The sequence below is a fragment of the Mobula hypostoma genome, chromosome 21 (assembly GCF_963921235.1).
Source record: "Mobula hypostoma chromosome 21, sMobHyp1.1, whole genome shotgun sequence".
In the NCBI taxonomy this organism is placed as follows: Eukaryota; Metazoa; Chordata; class Chondrichthyes; order Myliobatiformes; family Myliobatidae; genus Mobula; species Mobula hypostoma.
The window spans coordinates 9,611,239-9,631,384 of NC_086117.1; the positions used below are offsets into that span (position 1 = coordinate 9,611,239).

Below are 20,146 nucleotides of genomic sequence, written 5' to 3' on the forward strand. Positions count from 1 at the left end.
TTTTTTAGCATAGAGTAATGGGTGTATGGAACACACAAGAGTCTCTAGAGCTTACAGAGAGTAGCGAGATAAACACAAAACATCCAGCGAGCAGCAGTTCTGTGGGTGAAAAAGCCTTGTTAATGAGAGAGGTCAGAGGAGAATGGCCAGACTGGTTCAAGCTGACAGGAAGGTGACAGTAACTCAAATAACCACACGTTACAACAGTGGTGTGCAGAAGAGCATCTCTGAATGCACGACACGTCGAATCTTGAAGTGGTTGGTCTACAGTAGCAGAAGATCACGAACATACACTCAGTGACCCCTTTATTGGGTACAGGGAGTAACTAAAGCGGCCACTGAATGCGTATACATTATTTGTATGTATCTATATTTATGGTGTTTCTTTTATCGAGTTCTTTATGTTGATTGTGCTTTATTAAATGCTTGCATCAGATCGAGAGTAACGATCACTTTGTTCCTCTTTACATTTGCGTACTGATGAAAGACAATGAACAGGCTTGAATCTTGAAGAGTGTTTTAGACATGCCGAGAATGGAGCAATATGCATCATGCGCAGGCAGGAGGTATTAGTTTAATTTGTCATCATGCTTGGCACAGACCTGGTGGGACAAAGGGCCGGTTTCCTGTGCAGCACTTGTCTATGTTCTACGTTCTAAGCGCACAAACAGGTATAAATCAAACACAGTGCAAACTGCTGCACATGTTCCCTCAGGTTACATGCCAAAAACTGAACGCTCATGGCTGTTTATAGCTGTCAATGTTGTCATTCTTGTTTGATCAAAGATCGGGACAATAGGAAGTAAAGTTTGCAAACAGGAAGGCTGCGCCCCACACAACTCCTGTTGTCCGGATTCTGAGCAACTTCACTGCTGGAAGCCAGACATCCATTCAGTTCTGGCGCCTTGGCAGTCGCTGCCTCTGTCCACTTGGTGGGTCGATAGGGAAATGGGTTAGGTGAGGATGTTTCCGAACTCTCTGCCCTCAGCTCCTGCACGTTAAAAGATCAAGTAGCAATGAGCAGCAGTGCGGGGAACTTTCTAACGTTTCATCCAGAGGTAGATTTTTTTTGTGCAAAATAAGACCCTGGGTGTCATGGGAAAACCAGCCTATGTCATCATCATCTTCATTATGTGCTGTGTCATATGACTTCATGATTGTGGTCCCGTGAGCATGACTGTTCTTGGCAAATCTTTCTACAGAAGTGGTTTGTCATTGCCTTCTTCTAGGCAGTGTCTTTGCAAGATGGGTGACCCCAGCCATTATCAACTCTCCTCAGAGATTGTCTGCCTGGCGTCAGTGGTCGCATAACCAGGACTTGTGATATGCACCAGCTGCTCATATGGCCATCCGCCACCTGCCCCCATGGCTTCGCCTGATTGGTGAACCTGATCACCCTTGCTCAAGGGTGACCTGCAGCTAGTGGAGGGAAGGAGAGCCTTACACCTTGTTTGGTATAGACGTTATCTCTATCCCGCCACCCAGAGTGTATGGATGTAGTCAAAAAGAGCAACACCTGATATTCTGTCTGGGTAGTCTGCAACCTGAGCATCGATTTAACTTCAAGTTATTTCTCCCCTTTCCCTTTTCTCTTTGTCCATTCCCTATTCTGGCTCTCCTCTTACCCCTCATCTACTTCTCACTTGCACATCAGCTCCCTCTGGTGTCCCTCCACCTTCCCTTTCTCCCATGGTTCACTCTCCCCTCCTTTCAGATTCCTTCTTCTACAGTCCTTTACCTCTTCCGCTTATCCCCTCTCAGCTTCTCACTTCATCCCTCCTCCTCCACCCATCCACCTTCCCCCTCACCTGGCTTTACCTATCACCTGCCATGGTGTACTCCTCCCCCCCCCACCTCTTATTCAGGCTTCTTACCCCTTCCTCTCCAGTTCTGATCAAGGGTCTCAGCTGTTTATTCCTCTGCATAGGTACTGCCTGACCTGCTGAGTTCCTTCAGCACTTTGAGTGTGGTGTGAATGTAGTGAGTGATCTGAGTTGGACGGGTGTTACAGGAGTGGAATTAGAGAGAGGAGGGGGGATGCTTATATTCATAGATGGAACGTGGGCACCACTGGCAAACCCCACATATATTGGCCATTCGTACTTGCTTCAGAAAAGGCTCTTGATCCATTACGGTCACTGAGTGGAATCCCTCCCAAAGAAGCACAGGATTTGCTCACATTTCCTTGAGGATTATGACTTTCCTCTGAAACAGCAGAAAAGTAGAGAAGTTGAAGCTCCCTTTATTCTCCTATTAAACGACAAAAACAAAATATTCACTCACTTCACAAGGTTTCCTTCCCTATGTGTGGCTGTAGACATCAATGGCAGACTCTATTGAAGTATGGTGGGAAATTATTAATAGCAATTTAAAATGCAGTAGATTCTGGTTAATTGGGACACATTGGTACCAGTACATTTTGGACCAATTAAACTGCGACTGCTGGGGGTTAACCTCGGGGTAGACTGGCGTCCTGTCGGGAGGGGGTGGGGGGAGTCGCGTACTCTCAGTCGCTTCACGCCACGGAAACCAGCATAAGCACCGGCCTGATGGGCCACAAGGCTCCTGACAGACTTTAACCTTCTTTTTAAAACTGCAACTACAATTAGCCAAAGTTTCATCGAAATAGTTAAGAAGTTATAAAAATAAACAAACTACCGTTTAACTGAGTAACAAATTGTGTATTTAAATGAAATATGGAACAAATTAGAACGCTATCGATAGTATTATAAAACTGTATATTAGTTCCTAATATTTATTGACAGAGGAATTCATCCAGTGTACGCTGTCGTAGTTTTTTGATTGATTGTAAATGAACAAAATCAGCACAAGTACTTTGTACAGATAATGAATCACCTTCATACAACGCTATCGACGATTGCATCCTCCAAAACCTCATTTTCATTGTAATGTTCAAGATGATTGTTGATATCTTCAAATTCTTTTCATTCTTAACTTGTTGAACTAGTGAAATTGTTTCATTTTCACTCCTGGCTGTTTCTGGCATCTCCAAGCCTGAATGCTTGAAATCAGAGAGCAAAACTGTTCTGAATTGTCCTACTGCTTATTTCTCATCAACTATCAGTGACAAAATCACTGGTTTTTGAACACAAGCACACACAATTGATGTTATTTAAAAACTATTTTCTCTAAGCCACGTGTCATGTCTATTGGTTAAACAAGTGTCAATGACTGATGATAGATAGAAACTGTCTGGCAACAATCTCCTGTCCCAATAAAGAAGTATTGTGTCCCAAATAAACAAAGGGAATCTGGCTATTTTCTCAATTTGCTTTTGGTCTTTAAGAGTTGTCCTAAATAAGCAGCTACCCTGATTAACTGATGGCCCAATTAAATCGGAAACCACTGTATCTGGAAATCAGGAAGGACTAACCTGGTACAATGGGCTGAATGGCCTTGTGTGATGTTTGTGCTTAGATGAAGCATTGTTCAGTGGAAACATGCGATGCTGAAATTTAGAGAAAGAAAATTCAAACAAATGCGGGAACTCAGCAGGTCGGTCAGCATCTGGGGGGGGAAATAGTGTCGATGTTTCAGGTCGAGTCCCTAGACTCAGAAATGCCTTGGTTGTTACTCATCCTGCCTTTTTTTTCTTCTGTCTGCACAGCCAAGATGGTAAACAGCCAGTCATGTGGCAGCAACTCAATGTATAAAAGCATGCAGACATGGTCAAGAGGTTCAGTTGTTGTTCAGACCAAACATCAGAAAAGGGAAGACATGTGATCTAAGTGACTTTGACCGTGGAATGATTGTTGGTGCCAGATGGGGTAGTTTGAGTATCTCAGAAACTGCTGATTTCCTGGAATTTTCACCCACAACGGTCTCTAGAGTTTACAGAGAATGGTGTGAGAAGCAAAAAGCATCCAGTTCCGTGGGCAAAAATGCCTTGTTAATGAGAGAGGTCAGAGGAGAATGGCCAGACTGGTTCAAGCTGACAGGAAGAGGGCAATAACTCAAATAACCACACGTTACAACAGTGGTGTGCAGAAGAGCATCTCTGAATGTACAACATGTCAAACCTTGAAGTGGCTGGGATACAGCAGCAGAAGATCACGAGCATACAGCAATACACTTAGGGTCACTTTATTAGGTACAGAAACTACTTAATAAAGTGGCCACTGAGTGTATATCCAAATTGTCTGTGACATTTAGTAATTAGCATCAGCCCATAGTAACTTGGACATAAATCTTGGAAGTTCCAACATCTATAAACGAGACTATTTTGTAATGGATTTTATTAAACTATTCTCTTTGTTCTGAGAAGAGGGCCCAGTGACTACGCACTAACCGCTGTGTTTGAATGCAGCAACCTTTCAGTTTCCCCAGGGTTAGTAGCCCAAATTAAAGAACCTGATGAATTGTTTGGATCATTTGTCAGCTGTGTTCAGACCTTCCGTTTGGATAAAACAGCCTCATTACCCAATAGATTATCGCCTTCAAAACTGGCTTGGGAAAGGTCACTCAAATATCAGCAAATATTTAATGAAACACACCAACCTTTCATTGCAATGAAGCAGAATTATTTTTTCATAAATTAGCAAGCAGAAGCAGAAAATACTTTATTAATTCGGGAAATGATGAGGACAACGTCAGGATGTTGTGCTTTTCGTGCGAGTTCACCTTTGCTAAGTGGGAAAACAGGACATAAAGTGGACAGGAGGTGTACAGGACACCGATGGAAGAAAGGAAGCTGACTATGGGCTCCTTATCTACAGCTGTTGGGAGTGCAGACTCCCACTGTGTCCTGGAGTCCTTATTCTCAGTGAAAAGGCATTTCTTTCAAAAGAATCCGAATCAGAATCAAGCTTATTACCACTGGCATACCTCCTATAACTAATGAAACAACCACTGAGTGTATGTTCATGGTCTTCTGCTGCCGTAGCCCATGCACTTCAAGGTTGGACGTGTTGTGCAACCAGAGATGCTCTTCTGCACACCACTGTTGCAATGTGGTTACTTCAGTTACTGACACCTTCTTGTCTGGCCATTGTTCTTAGTCCACTCTCATTAACAAGGTGTTTTTGCCCACAGATCTACCACTTGCTGAATGTTTCTTGTTCTTTCTGTCATTCTCTAGAGACTACTTGCATGAAAATCCAAGGAGATCATCAGTTTCTGAGATACTCAAACCACCCTGTCTGGCACCAACAAACATTTCACACTCAAAGTCACTTAGATCGCAATTCTTCCCCGTTCTGAGGTTTGGTCTGAACAACAACTGAACCTCTTGACTATGTCTCCATACTTTTATGGATTGAGTTGCTGCCACGTGATTGGCTAATTAGATACTTGCATTAACGTGCAGATGTACAGGTGTATCTTATAAAGTGGCCAGTGAGTGTATGTTGTGGAATTTGTTGTCTTAGGGCAGCAGTACAGTGCAAGACATAAACAAATACTATAAGTTACAAAAATAAAGGATCAAGGATCAACATCATTTGCCATATGTATTTACATACAGTAGGAATTTGCTGTGGTGTGTTGCTGTGCCACAATGCAAAATAGTGCAAAGAAAGAACGGGTTCGTGGATCATTCAGAAATCTGATGACAGAGGAGAAGGAGCTGTTCCTAAAATATTGAGTTAGAGTCTTCAGTCTCCTGTACCCCCTCCCTTAAGTTTGTAATGCAAAGAGGGCATGTCCCGGATGGGGTGAGCGCTAGGGATGGATGCCAGCTTCGTGAGGCACCACCTGGCAAAGATGCCCTGAACGCAGGGGAGCGCTGCCCATGGTGCAGCTGGCTGACTCTACAGCCTCTGCAGCATCTTTCGATCCCGGGCGATGGAGCCTCCATAGCAAGAGGTGAGGCAACCAGGAATAAGGAATTTCAAGTCAAGTTCAATTCTATTCTTACTCAACACATGTATACAGTTAAGTGAAACATTGTTCGTCTGAGGCCAAAGATCAAAAACACTACACACAGTCACACACAGCATGTATGGTTATGATCCAGCACATACCGTCACAAGATAATACTAGCACAAATCCAGTGTGACACGGCCTGACGATTGACAGGTTGACATGAAGTGCGAGGTGCACGTTTATTTCGACCATAAGACAATATGAAATGGGAGCAGAATTAGGCCTTCTGGCCCATCGAGTCTGCTACACCATTCAATCATACTGGTCTTTTTTTCTATCTCCTCCTCAACCCCAGTTCCCGGCCCTCTCCCCGTAACCCCTGATGCAGTGTCCAATCAAGAACCTATCAATCTCTGCCTTAAATAAACCCAACGACCCGGCCTCCACAGCTGCATGTGGCAACAAATTCCGCAAATTCTCTGCTCTTTGGCTAAAGAAATTTCTCCGCATCTCCGTTTTGAAAGGGTCCCCTTCTATCCTGAGGCTGTGCCCTCTTGTCCTAGACTCTCCCACCAAGGGAAACATCCTTTCCTCATCTAGTCTGTCTAGGCCTTTCAACATTCGAAAGGTTTCAATGAGACTCCCCTCATTCTCTGAATTCCAGCAAGACCCAGAGCCATCAAACCTTCCTTGTATGATAATCCTTTCATTCCTGGAATCATCCACGAATGGTGAGGCCTCTCCAATGCCAGCCCACCTTTTCTAAGATGAGGGGCCCAAAATTGTTCACAATACTCAAGGTGAGGCCTCACCAGTGCCTTATAAAGCCTCAGCATCACATCCTTGCTCTTGTATTCTAGATCTCTTGAAATGAATGCTAACATGGCATTTGCCTTCCTCACCACTGACTCAACCTGCAAGTTAACCTTCAGGGTTCTGCACGAGGACTTCCAAGTCCCTCTGCATCTCAGTTTCCTGGAATTTCTCCCCATTGAGAAAATAGTCCGAACGTTTATTTCTACTGCCAAAGTGCACGACCATGCATTTTCCAACATTCTATTTCATTTGCCACTTTCTTGCCCATTCTCCTAATCTGCCCATATGCATCCTACCTGTTTCCTCAACACTACCTGCTCCTCCACCAATCTTCATATAATCTACAAACCTGACAACAAAGCCATCCATTCCATCATCTAAATCATTTACATACGAGGGGTGATTGATAAGTTCGTGGCCTAAGGTAGAAGGAGTCAATTAAAAAAAAAACCAAGCACATTTATTTTTCAGTATAGTCCCCTCCTACATGTACACACTTAGTCCAGCGGTCGTGGAGCATACGGATCCCTTCTTTGTAGAAGCGGTCCACAGCAGGGGTGATTGATATGTTCGTGGCCTAAGGTAGAAGGAGATGAGTTATACAGCTCTCGTTACATGCACATGCAGTTCAACTCTTTGAGTGAAAATGCAGAAAGTTTGAAGTTAATAACTCATCTCCTTCTACGCTAGGCCACAAACTTATCAATCACCCCTGCTGTGGACCACTTCTGGAGGTCCAAGACACCGACTTCTACAAAGAAAGGATCCGTATGCTCCACGACCGCTGGACTAAGTGTGTAAATGTAGGAAAAATAAATGTGCTAGGTTTTCTAAAATGGACTCCTTCTACCTTGGGCCACAAACTTATCAATCACCCCTCGTACAGCGTAAAAAGAAGTGGTCCCAACACCAACCCCACTAGTCACTGGCAGCCAATCAGATTTAAGACAGGATAATGTTACTGGCACTATTATGATAAAACTTATTGAAGTTATATTTACTTTTAGCGCCCTGCCTGCTATGAGGAACCAGTTGTGTTTGGCTGTGAAGAAGTTCTGTGAGAGAGGGACAGAAACTCTGCCTCTTGTGGAATTACCTCCTGTATCTCTTGTAGTTCCTCAGTTTAACCTGCTCCATGAACTCCAGTGCAGAGACCTTTCAGTACACTGAAAGGAGGGTGGAGGACTGTCGTTTGGGTAAGAAATTTGACCGAGTTCACTTGCTATCAGAGTTGTAACAATGAAAAGAAGAGTTATTCCTGGGTTCTGACAATAGGGACAGAATAGTGATAGAACATAGAACAGCACAGAACAGGCCCTTCAGCCCACAGTGTTGTGCCAAACCAGCTAAAAAGCAGATCAAAAATGCCCAAAGACTAATCCCTCCTACTTACACAATGTCCATATCCCACCATCTTTCTCACATTCATGTGTCTCTACCACCATATCAGGCAGTGCATTCCAGGCATTTCACCACTGTCTGAGTAAAAAAACTTACCTCTCACATCCCCTTTGAACCTACCCCACTCACACCTTCAATGTACACCCTCTGGTATTAGACATTTCTACCCTAGGAAACAGACACTCCCTGTCTACTCTAAGCCTCTCATAATCTTGTAAACTTCAAGCAGGACTTCCCTTCGCCTTCACCATAAGTCACAGAAACAGGCCCTTCAGCCCAACTCATCCATGCTGACCCTGGGACTCAACAAACTAATCCCACTTGCCTGATATCCCTTTGAATCAAGGGTGCCCAAACTGGGATCCACGGACCACTCGGTTAATTGGTAGGTCATAGTCATAGTCATACTTTATTGATCCCGGGGGAAATTGGTTTTCGTTACAGTTGCTCCATAAATAATAAATAGTAATAGAACCATAAATAGTTAAATAGTAATATGTAAATTATGCCAGTAAATTATGAAATAAATCCAGGACCAGCCTATTGGCTCAGGATGTCTGACCCTCCAGAGGAGGAGTTGTAAAGTTTGGTGGCCACAGGCAGGAATGACTTCCTATGACGCTCTGTGTTGCATCTCGGAGGAATGAGTCTCTGGCTGAATGTACTCCTGTGCCCACCCAGTACATTATGTAGTGGATGGGAGACATTGTCCAAGATGGCATGCAACTTGGACAGCATCCTCTTTTCAGACACCACCGTCAGAGAGTCCAGTTCCATCCCCACAACATCACTGGCCTTATGAATAAGCTTGTTGATTCTGTTGGTGTCTGTTACCCTCAGCCTGCTGCCCCAGCACACAGCAGCAAACATGATAGCACTGGCCACCAGAGGTCCATGGTATAAAAAAGATTGGGAACCCCTGCTTTAAACCCTTCCTATCCATGTACTTACCCAAATGTCTTTTAAAGGCTGTTATTGCCCTTGCCTCAACCACTTTCACTGGAAGCTCGATCCATCCTCTGCACGAAGAAGTTGCCCTCAGGTCCCTTTTAAATTTTTCACCTCTCACCTTAAACCCACGCCTTCTGGTTTTAAGTTCCCTTCTCCCCGGGGACAAAAAATAATCAGAATCAGGTTCATTGTCATTGACACTTGCCATGAAACTTGTTGCTTTGCAGCGAAGTACAGTCTCAGAAATAAAAATTACCATGAGTCACAAAATAAGTAAATAGAACAGAAGATGAATAATGAGATAGTGCTGATGGGTTTTGTGGACCATTCAGAAATCCGATGATGGAGGGGAAGATGATGTTCCTAGAACATTGAATGTGCGACCATAGGCTCCTGTACCTGCTCGCTGATAGGGGTGTATGGGTTGTTCAGGGAGGGGAAGGGGCTTGTCACATCCATTTTGGGGCAGCTCACTCATCTTTGGCCCCCACTAGACACTCAATACTCACCTGTGCCTCCAAGTAGCTGTTTTGCAAGTGACAGTGGCCATATCCTGGTACACTGCTTTGACAGCTGGGCTAAACCGGGTGAGGATAGCTGGTGGCTGTATATCCCGATGAGGTAAGGACATGCCTGTCCTAGCTCCAGCGGACTGGGCAGGTGAGATCTACAGCAATATCCTACGGCCGAGGAGGCGGTACTGCAACGCTCTGTGGAGGGTGGTGGGCATGACAAGGCACAGAAGACGTCACGGTCATCCACTGCAACCAAAGAAGATCCCAGTTTGTGACGCCTATTTGTACCACTGGACCCTGTTCTCTGAGATCAAGACAGTGGAACTGCCCCCTTGCAATGGCTTTTCCACTTTCAAAGCTCTCCTGCACAGGTGTCCTGTCATTGTCGGCCACGATGGACAACCACTACCTCCTCCCTGATGGTGGTAGCACGAGGAGGGCATGCCCTGGGTGGTGAGGTTCTGAATGATGTGAGCTCACCCTACCAATACCCTTATGATTCTATACTCCTCTGGAAGGTCATCCCTCAAATCAATAGCACTGAAAATGTTTACCAGAGTTTATGGAAAGGAATAGATAGTCGATGTTTTGGGCAAGACCCTTCACAACTGACCTACTGAGTCCCTCCAGCATTTGCTGTGTTTTACTCTCTATTTCCAGCATTTGCAGAATCTCATGTAAAAATTTATCCGACCTTCTTGACAAAGTGGAAGCTTGCTTTGCGTATTTCAGGCGCTGTGTACCCAATGCTAAGGTGACCATTGCTTTCCAAGAGAACTTTGCAGGCAGCAAGGTCGCAGTGAAAGGCAATTAAAAGAAGCATTTTTTCCTTCATTTCCTAACGTTAATGAACTATTTTTGCTGGGGGAGGGATTGAACAGAAGGCCAAGGAGGTACATTTACAAGCAGAGAATTTCTTTTTAGTTTGAGTTGTGTGAGTATTTCCCACGTGCAGACCGCTCCTGATATAAACGCCGGTATACATTTCACAAAAGCCGTGTGTTAAAGTGCTCCAGTAGAGTACTAAAGCTCGGTAAGATTGAAAGAACAGCTCACACGAAAGAGCAGTCAGCTGCTCCCACCAGTTTCATTCACGAGTTCAGGTAAAGCTCTCACCCCAGGGTCATAAATTATTGTCACTTTGTGGTATAATCTCTCCTTGGGTTTATTAGCAAAGTGCTGGGAGAGTGAGGTCTTTTCTAAAGGTCCAGTCTGACACTGAGTCATATTTATATTGGTGTGAACATCCTTTGGAGTCTCCTTGAGAGAAGTGACCAGCAGCGCCTAAACTGAAAGGTTTATCAGTCAACTCAGAATGGAAGTCAGGAAATGAATTATATTAGGATGGAAAATGGCTCACAGTGTTTGGAGAGTGGGCCACCGGGTGACAATAAACTTGTCATGGAACAGATCCTTCATCATTCAAGTTCAGATAACAGATATGGACCTTAACTATTGCTCACGACTGCTCAGTGTGACCTGTGGAAGAAATTGAGGTTAGTCTCAAGGATGTCTGCTACGTAAGTAACCTGACAACTCTAGCCAGTGATCTTTGTCATTTTTACATCTGCAGACCTTTCCGCAGGCTTAGAGGTCTGTGAGCTATCAAACACGAAACCAACTTATTCCTCCCAGACAGGGAAAGCTTCTAAAGAGGTTCCTTTCGTGGCCTGTGTGGCTCTGGAATGCAGTGGCCAATTTGTGCACAGTACTGTCTTACAGAGTGGTCATCTACATAAGGACTGGATATGTAACGAACACGTGGGTGGGGTGCGAGGGGTAGTTGCCCTGCCATTCTTTTTCCTGTGAGAGAGGACTGACCATGGGGTTAAGGCTTGGTTCAACCCCTCATCTGACTGACAGCTCCGCCTCTGCAGAACTATCTCAGAGCATTGACGACAGGAGCCGGAATGTCATGTTGAAGTTGTACAAGACATTGGAGAGGCCAGATTTAGAGTATTGTGTGCAGTTCTGGTCATTTACCTGGAGTAAAAAAGATATTAATAGGCTTGAAAGAGCACTGAGGAAGTTTACAAGGATGTTGCTGAGACTTGAGGACCTGAGTTAGAGGGAAAGGTTGAATGGATTCGGACTTCATTCCCTGGAGAAGTGATTGTATTGAAGTATACAAAATTATGAGAGTTCACTTAAGGAAAATACAAGCAGGCATTTTCCCCTTCAGGTTGAGTGAGACTAGAACCAGATGTCATAGGTTAAGGGTGAAAGGTGAAATATTTAAGGGGAACCTGAGGGAGAACTTCTTCGCTCAGAGCGTGGTGAGTGTGGAACAAGCTGTCAGTGGAAGTGGCAGATGTGGGTTTGATTTCACCATTTAAGAGAAATTTGGATAGTTACATGAATGAGCGGGGCGTGGAGTGAAATGGTCTGGGTGCAGGTAGAAGGGGCTAGGAAGACGGCTTGATTGGTGTGAAGGGCCCGTGTCTTTGCTGTAGGACTGCATGACTCAGTCCCCTGCTGAAATCTGAACTTTTGATATCCCTGTAGTGGGACTTCAACACACAACCTTCCAATTCTAAGGCGGGGACATGTTGATAGATGTTTTTGGGTGAATACTTTTCTTCTTCATCTGTCCTCTGTGATTGAAGTTAACTTACTTTTGCATCAGTTCAGAGGGTCGAGATCGAGCCAGTGGAGATGTTGCTATTGTTTTAGGGAACACAGAAGAGTGCAGCTCTAGGACAGGCCCTTCGGCCCACAGTGTCTGTACTGAGCCCGACGCCAACTTAAATTAATCCCTGCTCCCTGCATGTGATCCACATCTCTCCATTCCCTGCATATTGCTGGCGGTATGGTGGCGCGGCAGTCACCGCATCGCTTTACAGCGCCAGTCGGTGATCACCGATTAGGCATCAGTTCCCGGGGCCGTCTGGAAAGATTTTGTACGTTCTTCCCATGATTGTGTGGGATCTGTCCGGGTGATCTGGTTTCCTCCCACATTCTAAAGACATACCAGTTGGGATTAGTGAGTTGTGGGAATGGGGAAGTGTGGCAACACTTATGTCTGTCCCATCACATCTCAGACTGTGCTGGGTCATTGAAGCAAACAGCCCATTTCACTCTGTGTCTCAATGTACATGTGATAAATAAAGTAAATCTTTAAAATAAAATCATTATTTATGTAAACACGAGGAAATCTGCAGAATCTGGAATTTCAAGCAACACACATAAAAATTGCTGATGAACGCAGCAGGCCAGGCAGCATCTCTAGGAAGAGGTACAGGGCGACGTTTCGGGCCGAGACCCTTTGTCAGGACTAAGTGAAAGAAGAGATAGTAAGAGATTTGAAAGTGGGAGAGGGAGGGGGAGATCCTTGCCCATCCTCTGGGCTTCCCCCCTCCCCCTTTCTTTCTCCCTGGGCCTCCCGTCCCATGATCCTCTCATATCCCTTTTGCTAATCAACTTCCCAGCTCTCAGCTCCATCCCTCCCCCTCCTGTCTTCTCCTATCATTTCGGATCTCATTATTTAGGTGTTGCATCTTGCAGCTACATGAGCTATAAAAAGCTGATGGGGATGGGAGGGAAGGATTTAAGGGGGTACTTTTCCATCACAGAGCAGTTCTGCTTAGACCAGGGGAAGCACTTGCCTCTGTACAGCCAGGCGTTGCTCAGTATTGTGACATTGGCCAGGGTTGACTGCTTCCAAGTTCAGGTTCAAGTTTATTAGCATCTGAATATACACAACCAAACGAGACAACGTTCCTCTGGACCATGGTTCACCCAGACAACATACATCACACACAGCACATAAAACAAAATATTACCATACATAAGCTAGTAAAATATTATTCAAAAATGCATGTAGTGTGCAGCACAGATAAACAGTAAACAGTAAACAGCTCGCTGTCCTATTGACGAGACCTTAGTAATGGCAGGGTATTCATTAGTCTCACAGCTTGAAGGAAGAAGCTGTTACCCAGTATGGCAGACCTCATCCTGATGCTCCTGAACCTCCTTCCTGATGGTAGTGGGTCAGAGAGACTGTGGGATGGGTGGTAGGGATCCTCAATAATGCTTTGGGCCCTTCATATACAACACTACTGGTTCCTTATGTTCCGTCTGGGTAGCTTCCAACCTGATGGCATGAAAGTTGATTTCTCAAAGTTCTGGTAATGCCCCTCTTCTCCTTCACCATTCCCTATCCTCTTTTCCCTCTCTCACCTTATCTCCTTGCCTGCCCATCGCCTCCCTCTTTCTTCCATGGCCTTCTGTCCTCTCCTATTAGATCCTTCTTCTCCAGCCCTGTATCTTTCACCGATCAACTTCCCAGCTCTTTACTTCATCCCTCCCCCTCCAGGTTTCACCTATCACCTTGTGTTTCTCTCTCCCCTCACCCATGTTTTAAATCGACTCCTCATCTTTTTTCTCTCCAGTCCTGCAAGGGTCTCGGCCTGAAACGTTGACTGTGCTTTTTTCCACGGCTGCTGCCTGGCCTGCCGAGTTCCTCCAGCATTTTGTGAGTATTGTTTGGATTTCCAGCAGCTGCAGATTTTCTCTTGTTTGTGTCTGGGTTCACTCGCTTCGGTATGCTCTGAAGCTTGGACTCCACGGCCCAATTTGGCCTGTGCCTGACCTTTCCAATTTGACCTGTGCCTGACCTTTCCAATTCGGCCTGTGCCTGACCCTTCCAATTCGGCCTGTGCCTGACCATTCCAATTCGGCCCGGCACGTAAGTCGATCGAACCTCAGGTCTTCCTTGCTCTTGGTGACAGGCCCGCTGTCTCACCTCGCCTCGGTTCTGCCACATCGAAATGCCTCCAACTCCAAAGGGGAGTTATCGACCATTGCTCGTGATGATCGTTTGCCAGAAAAAGAGCGATTAACAAAGTACTTAATTGTTTTCCTTGTTCCATCAGCCTCCAGCAAAAAGTTGCTGAGATTCACCAGCGCCATCTTAAACTGGAATTGACAAGATCAAGATAAATCGATCAACATAGCTTAATAAATCAATAAATTGTTAGGTATCTACAAATAGACGAACAGATAAGACAGGTTTATGTTTACTGTGAGTTCAACTTCAAACAAAGTTTGTTCAAGAGTGGTTGCCTGACATACCTACTCTCTCCTGAGGACGGAGTCATGTACAGCACAGGAAAGGGCCTTTCTGTCCTACTGGCCCATACTAGCCAAGATTCCCATCTAAGCAAAGAGATTCTGCAGATGCTGGAGATCTGGAGCAACACATACAAAATGCTGGAAGAACTCAGCAGGTCAGGCAGCATCTGTGGAGGGATATAATAGTCGACATTTCAGGCTGAGACCTTTCATCAGGTCCTGATAAAGAGTCTCGGCCTGAAAAGTTGACTGCTTATTTTGCTCCACAGGTGCTGAGTTCTTCCAGCATTTTGTGTGTGTCCCATCCATGAAGTCCATTTTTGGCCTCCATTTGGCCCATATCCTTCTAGACTTTAAGGTAAGCTTTATTTGTCACGTACATTGAAACATCAAAGCTTACAGTGAAATGTGTCGTTTAGCATCAAATGAAATCTGCGAGGATTATGCTGGGGGCAGCCCAGGAGAGTTGCCACACTTCAAGTTCCAGCATTGCATATCCACAACAGTCACCTTAACCCATCCTGGAGTGTTGGAGGAAACCAGAGCACGTGGAGGAAATCTACACAGTCATGGGGCAAACATACCAACTCCTTATGGACAGCAGTGAGAATGGGAATCAAACCCTGACTGGTGATTTTTGGCTCTGTAAAGCCATTGTGCTGGCTATTGCCCCCACCATTTCTTACCCATGTACATTTATCCAAGTATGTTGTTAATGCGACTGCTTCAATCCTTACCTCTGGCAGCTTGTTGCAGTTACTGACCCCTCTCCAGGTGAAACAGTTAACCCCCAGGTTCCTATTAAATCTCTCCCCTCTCACCTTAAACCATGCCTTCTTGTTCTTGATTCTCCAATCCTGTGAAAAGGTAGTTTCAGAGGTGTGAACTGTTGCAGAGAGGCTAGAGCAGAGGAATCCTTTTGAAAGATGTATGTTTGTCATTGTGAGTAGATATCATCTCTACTATTTTTCATATTCTGTTCACGTGGGGAGTGAATTTATACTCAGTGGACACTTTATTAGATGCTGCCTGTACCTAATAAAGTGGCCACTGAGTGTATGTTTGTGGTCTTCTGCTGCAGTAGACCAGCCACTTGAAGGTTTGACATGTTGTGCATTCAGAGATGCTCTTCTGCACACCGCTGTTGTAACATGTGGTTATTTGAGTTATTGTCACCTTCCTGTCAGCTTGAACCAGCCTGGCCATTCTCCTCGGACTTCTCTCAACAACGAGGCATTTTTACCCACAAAACCATTGCTCATCAGATGTTCTACTTTAGTTTTTTGCTCCATTCTCTGTAAATTCTAGAGACTGTTGTGCATGAAAATCCCAGGAGATCAGCAGTTTCTGAGATACTCCAACCACCCCATCTGGCACCAACAATCATTACACAGTCAAAGTCAGTTGGAGCACATTTTTTCCTCATTCTGATGTTTGGTCTGAACCTCATGGCCATGTCTGCTGCCATATGATTGGCTGATTATATATTTGCATTAACGGTATGGGCATTGGGCTTGACAATAACGTAGCAGTTAACGTGATGCTATTACAGCTCAGGGCATCGGAGTTCAATTCTGATGTCACCTGTAAGGAATCTGTATGACCTCCCCCTGACCATGAGAGTTTCCTCCGGGTGCTCTGGTTTCCTCCCACAGTCCAAAGACGTACTGGTTAGTGGATTAATTGGTCTTTGTAAATTGCCCTGTGATTAGGCTAGGGTTAAATCGGGGGTTGCTGAGTTAAAGGGCTGCAAGGGTCTATTCTGCACTGTGTCTCAAAATAAAATAAATGAGGAGGTGTACAGGTGTACCTAATAAAGTGACCACTGAGTGTACTTTGCAGTTTAGTTGATGGATTGGAATTGAATTTCTTCCATTCTCACCTCTCACTTCAGCCTGATCCTCCTTCCTCAAATCTCTCCTTCATAGTGGCATGTCTAACACTTTTTCAGTTCAAAAAAGCCTGCTAGGTTGCTACAAGATAGTCAGCTGAAGACACCTATTTCTCCTGGCTGGTAATTACTGTGAAATATGCAAACGATGTGTGACTTTCTCTCAGTAACGTGTGGGTGGATGTATGGATGTACAGGCCCTGCAGCCCCACAGGCTGCAGGGCCTGTAGATTCACTGTGCAAAATGCCAGTCAGCAGGAGAAATGGGAACAATTGTGATAGAGGACTCTCTGATCTACAGGCTGTTCCCAGGGACACACGGAGACGGAGGTCAAGTGCTGCTGGAACACCATCAACTGGCAAAAGATGCCCCTTGGTCTGTTCAAAACTTGTTGGTCCATGAAGGAACACACATAAAAGTTGCTGGTGAACGCAGCAGGCCAGGCAGCATCTACAGGAAGAGGTACAGTCGACGTTTCGGGCCGAGACCCTTCGCATCTCTTCTTTCAGTTAGTCCTGACGAAGGGACGAAATGTTGCAGGAGTAGGTGATGAGGGACACAATGAAGCTCGGTGCAGCCACCACAAGAACTTGGCGGGGGAGGGCACGACAGGGAGGGTCCGGGTTGTGTGAGGAAGTCCCTCAGTTACTGTAGGTGTGTACCACAACAGGGTGGGGGGCATCTGAATGGCAACAGTCCTCTGAGTTTTAAGAAATTTCATTGATATTTAACACACAGTCTATGAACGTAAGAATGAAAAGACACTGCATGGTTTATTCTTGTAAATATTTTTTATTATGAATGAAGTTAACTTTGGATAAAATATCATCAGTGTTGCATCTGTGCACAACTATGTATCGATTAAATAAAAGCACGCACACGGGAGATGGTGTTAACTGGTGTGTTCACATTGCAACGAGAGAGAGAACAATGCACATGCCTAGACAACAACACATATGTAGACAACAGATCAATACATAGTGCTGGGGGGGGCGGTCATTGCTCGAAAAGAAATAGATTCCATACACCACACTTACACCCCCTTTAGATGAATGCAACATAAAACTGTAAATGTAAAAAACATTGAATTTCCCTTTCATAAACCCATATTCCAACTCAACATACTTTCACAATAACAGTCCATAACTAACTCCACAGTTCTAAAGGGTCAGTGTTTTGGGTGGCTTTCTCAGGACAGCATCTCTGGACCTGTGCAGAGGCATCAGGATTGACAGGTGTCTTGCCAATGATAATGCCCTTGTTGCACCTCTGGATGCGTGGCGTGGCACCATGTTTGGTTGGTGTCGTGTCAACGTTCTTGGTTTCCGGTGTCATGTTTTGTCAGTTAAGTCCGGTGACAGTAATGTGTCCATCTTGTTGGATGCAATTGACTCAGGTATGTTCTTCGGCTGAGCATTCAGTATCTGGTCCACATGATGTCACCATGTCTGATCTCCAACATCCACTGTGTACGTGAGTGGTCCAGTTCTTGTAGCTATCCTACTGGGTGTCCACTTCTCTTCTCAGTAATCACTCGCTAGGACCTCCTGTCCAATCGCGAAGCTCCTTGCTGTTTCACTTGGCAACTGGCTGAACTATTTATTCTGCACTTCCCTCCTAGATCTGCTTTCAGGAGGTCTATATGAGATCTCAGATTCCTGCTCATGAACAGCATTGCAGGTGTTTGATCTGTCGTTGCATGAACAGAGTTCCAATACATGGAAAGGAAGTTGTCCACTTTGTGCAGTAGAGGAATGTCCTCCTTCTCCATCACTTTAATGGACTTGTTGAAGGTTTGGATAAACCTTTCAGCAAACCCATTTGCTGCTGGGTGGTGAGAGCTGATTTGAACTGTCTGATGCCATTTTTCTTCATGAACAGTCTGAATGTGTACTGTGGTCCGTTGTCACTCACAATTTGTTCTGGTAAGCCATTTCTGGTGAAGATAGCCCTCAGAGCTGAGACAGTCTTTGCTGAGGTGGTTGACTTCATTCTGGCCACTTTGAATGAGCATCCACAGCAATCAGGAACATGGAGTCCATGAATGGCCCAGCAAAGTCAATACATACTCCTTGCCAAGGTGAAGATGGCCACTCCCATGGGTGTAACGAAGCCTGTGGGGGTGTATTTTGAATTGTTTGGCATACCAAACAGCTTTTGGCCAAGTCTTCAATATGTTTATCTATTTCCGGCCATCACACGTTGCTCTGGGCAAGACTCTTCATCTTGACTGTACCCAGGTGTCCTTCATGCAGACTCTCTAACACTCTGGTATGCAGCTTAGAGGGAACCACAACACGAGAATTACACATGAACATTCTTTGACATACAGACTGTTGGTCTCATCTTGCTGAGAACTCTGGAAACAAAGGGTTACCATGAGCTGGCCGTCTTTGCATTGTGACGTCATAGACTTTTGAGAATGACACATCATTCCTTGCTTCCCCTTGGTATTTCTGAACTTGTTACCGCCAACTGGTCCACCAATGCGATGTGGAACACTTCTGCTGGGTCATAGTATGAAGACTTTTCTTCTTCAGTTGCCAACAGTGGAAGATGCAACAAGCTGTGTTGTTTGGTACCCTCGAACTCTATGTCATAAGAGTGGGCTCCGAGGAACACAGCCCAACGTTGTAACTGGGAAGCAGTCATCACTGGAATTCCCTTCCTGGGATTGAAAACGGCCACAAGGGGCTGGAGATCTGTCACTAGTGTAAACTTTTGTCCATAGAGATAGTGGTGGAACGTCTTTATTCCCCATTCTCGAATGAGAGCCTCTCAGTTGATCTATGTGCATTTGAGTCCTGCGCTTGTCAGTGATCTTGAAGCAAGTGCAACTGGGTGTTCAAATCCATCATTCATACTGCGTTATACTCCAATGCCATAACGGGGATGCATTGCAGCCCAGTCTGATGGGCAGGGATGGGTCATAATGGGCGAGCAGCTCGTCTCTTTGCTTCCTTGAGCGCTTTTTCACACCTTTCTGACCATTCCCACTTCGCTCAACTTCTGCGTTCAATGGATGCAGCATTGTTGCAATGTTTGTGAGGAACCTGTGGTAGTAGTTTACAAGGCCCAAGTATGACCTGAGTTGTGACACATTTTCCAGTTTGGGTGTCTGTAGCACTGCTTCAGTCTTCTCTTGTGACTTATGTAAGCCATACTTGTCAATAATATGACCTCAATATGAAATTTCATTCTTAAAAAACTCACATTTCTCTCTCTTTGAGCAGACTATACTCACTCAGCCTGGTAAGCACCTTACCAAGGTTCTGGAGGTGCTCTTCATCATCTTTGCCATCATCTTTGTGTTCCTGGGATATCTTGGACCACTTGGTCATTGCTCTTAACCAACTTGCTGGAGCTGATGCGACACCAAAGTCAAGATGATTATACTGGAACAGTCCTTTGTGAGTGTTGATTGTGAAGAACTCCCTGCTTGACTCCTCAATCTCCATTTGCAGATAGGCTTGTGACAAGTCAATCTTTGAAAGTCTCTCCGACTTCTATTTACGGTGGGGGATACTGCACAGTACGCAGCACCGGGTTGATGCTCACTTTGAAATTGTCACGTATGCAAATGGCTCCAGTCTACCCTTTCATGGTCACCGGGACAATAGGCATGGCCCAATTGCTCCACTCAACCTTGGGGAGAATTCCAGATGCTTTCAAGCT

The 20,146-nt window shown here is 45.1% G+C and overlaps 1 long non-coding RNA gene across 1 annotated transcript in view; it reads left to right on the plus strand.

The window, feature by feature from the left end:
• The window catches only part of LOC134360108 (uncharacterized), a 69,039-nt gene that overhangs the window by 5,666 nt on the left and 43,227 nt on the right, over positions 1-20,146 (plus strand). The window lies entirely within an intron of this gene.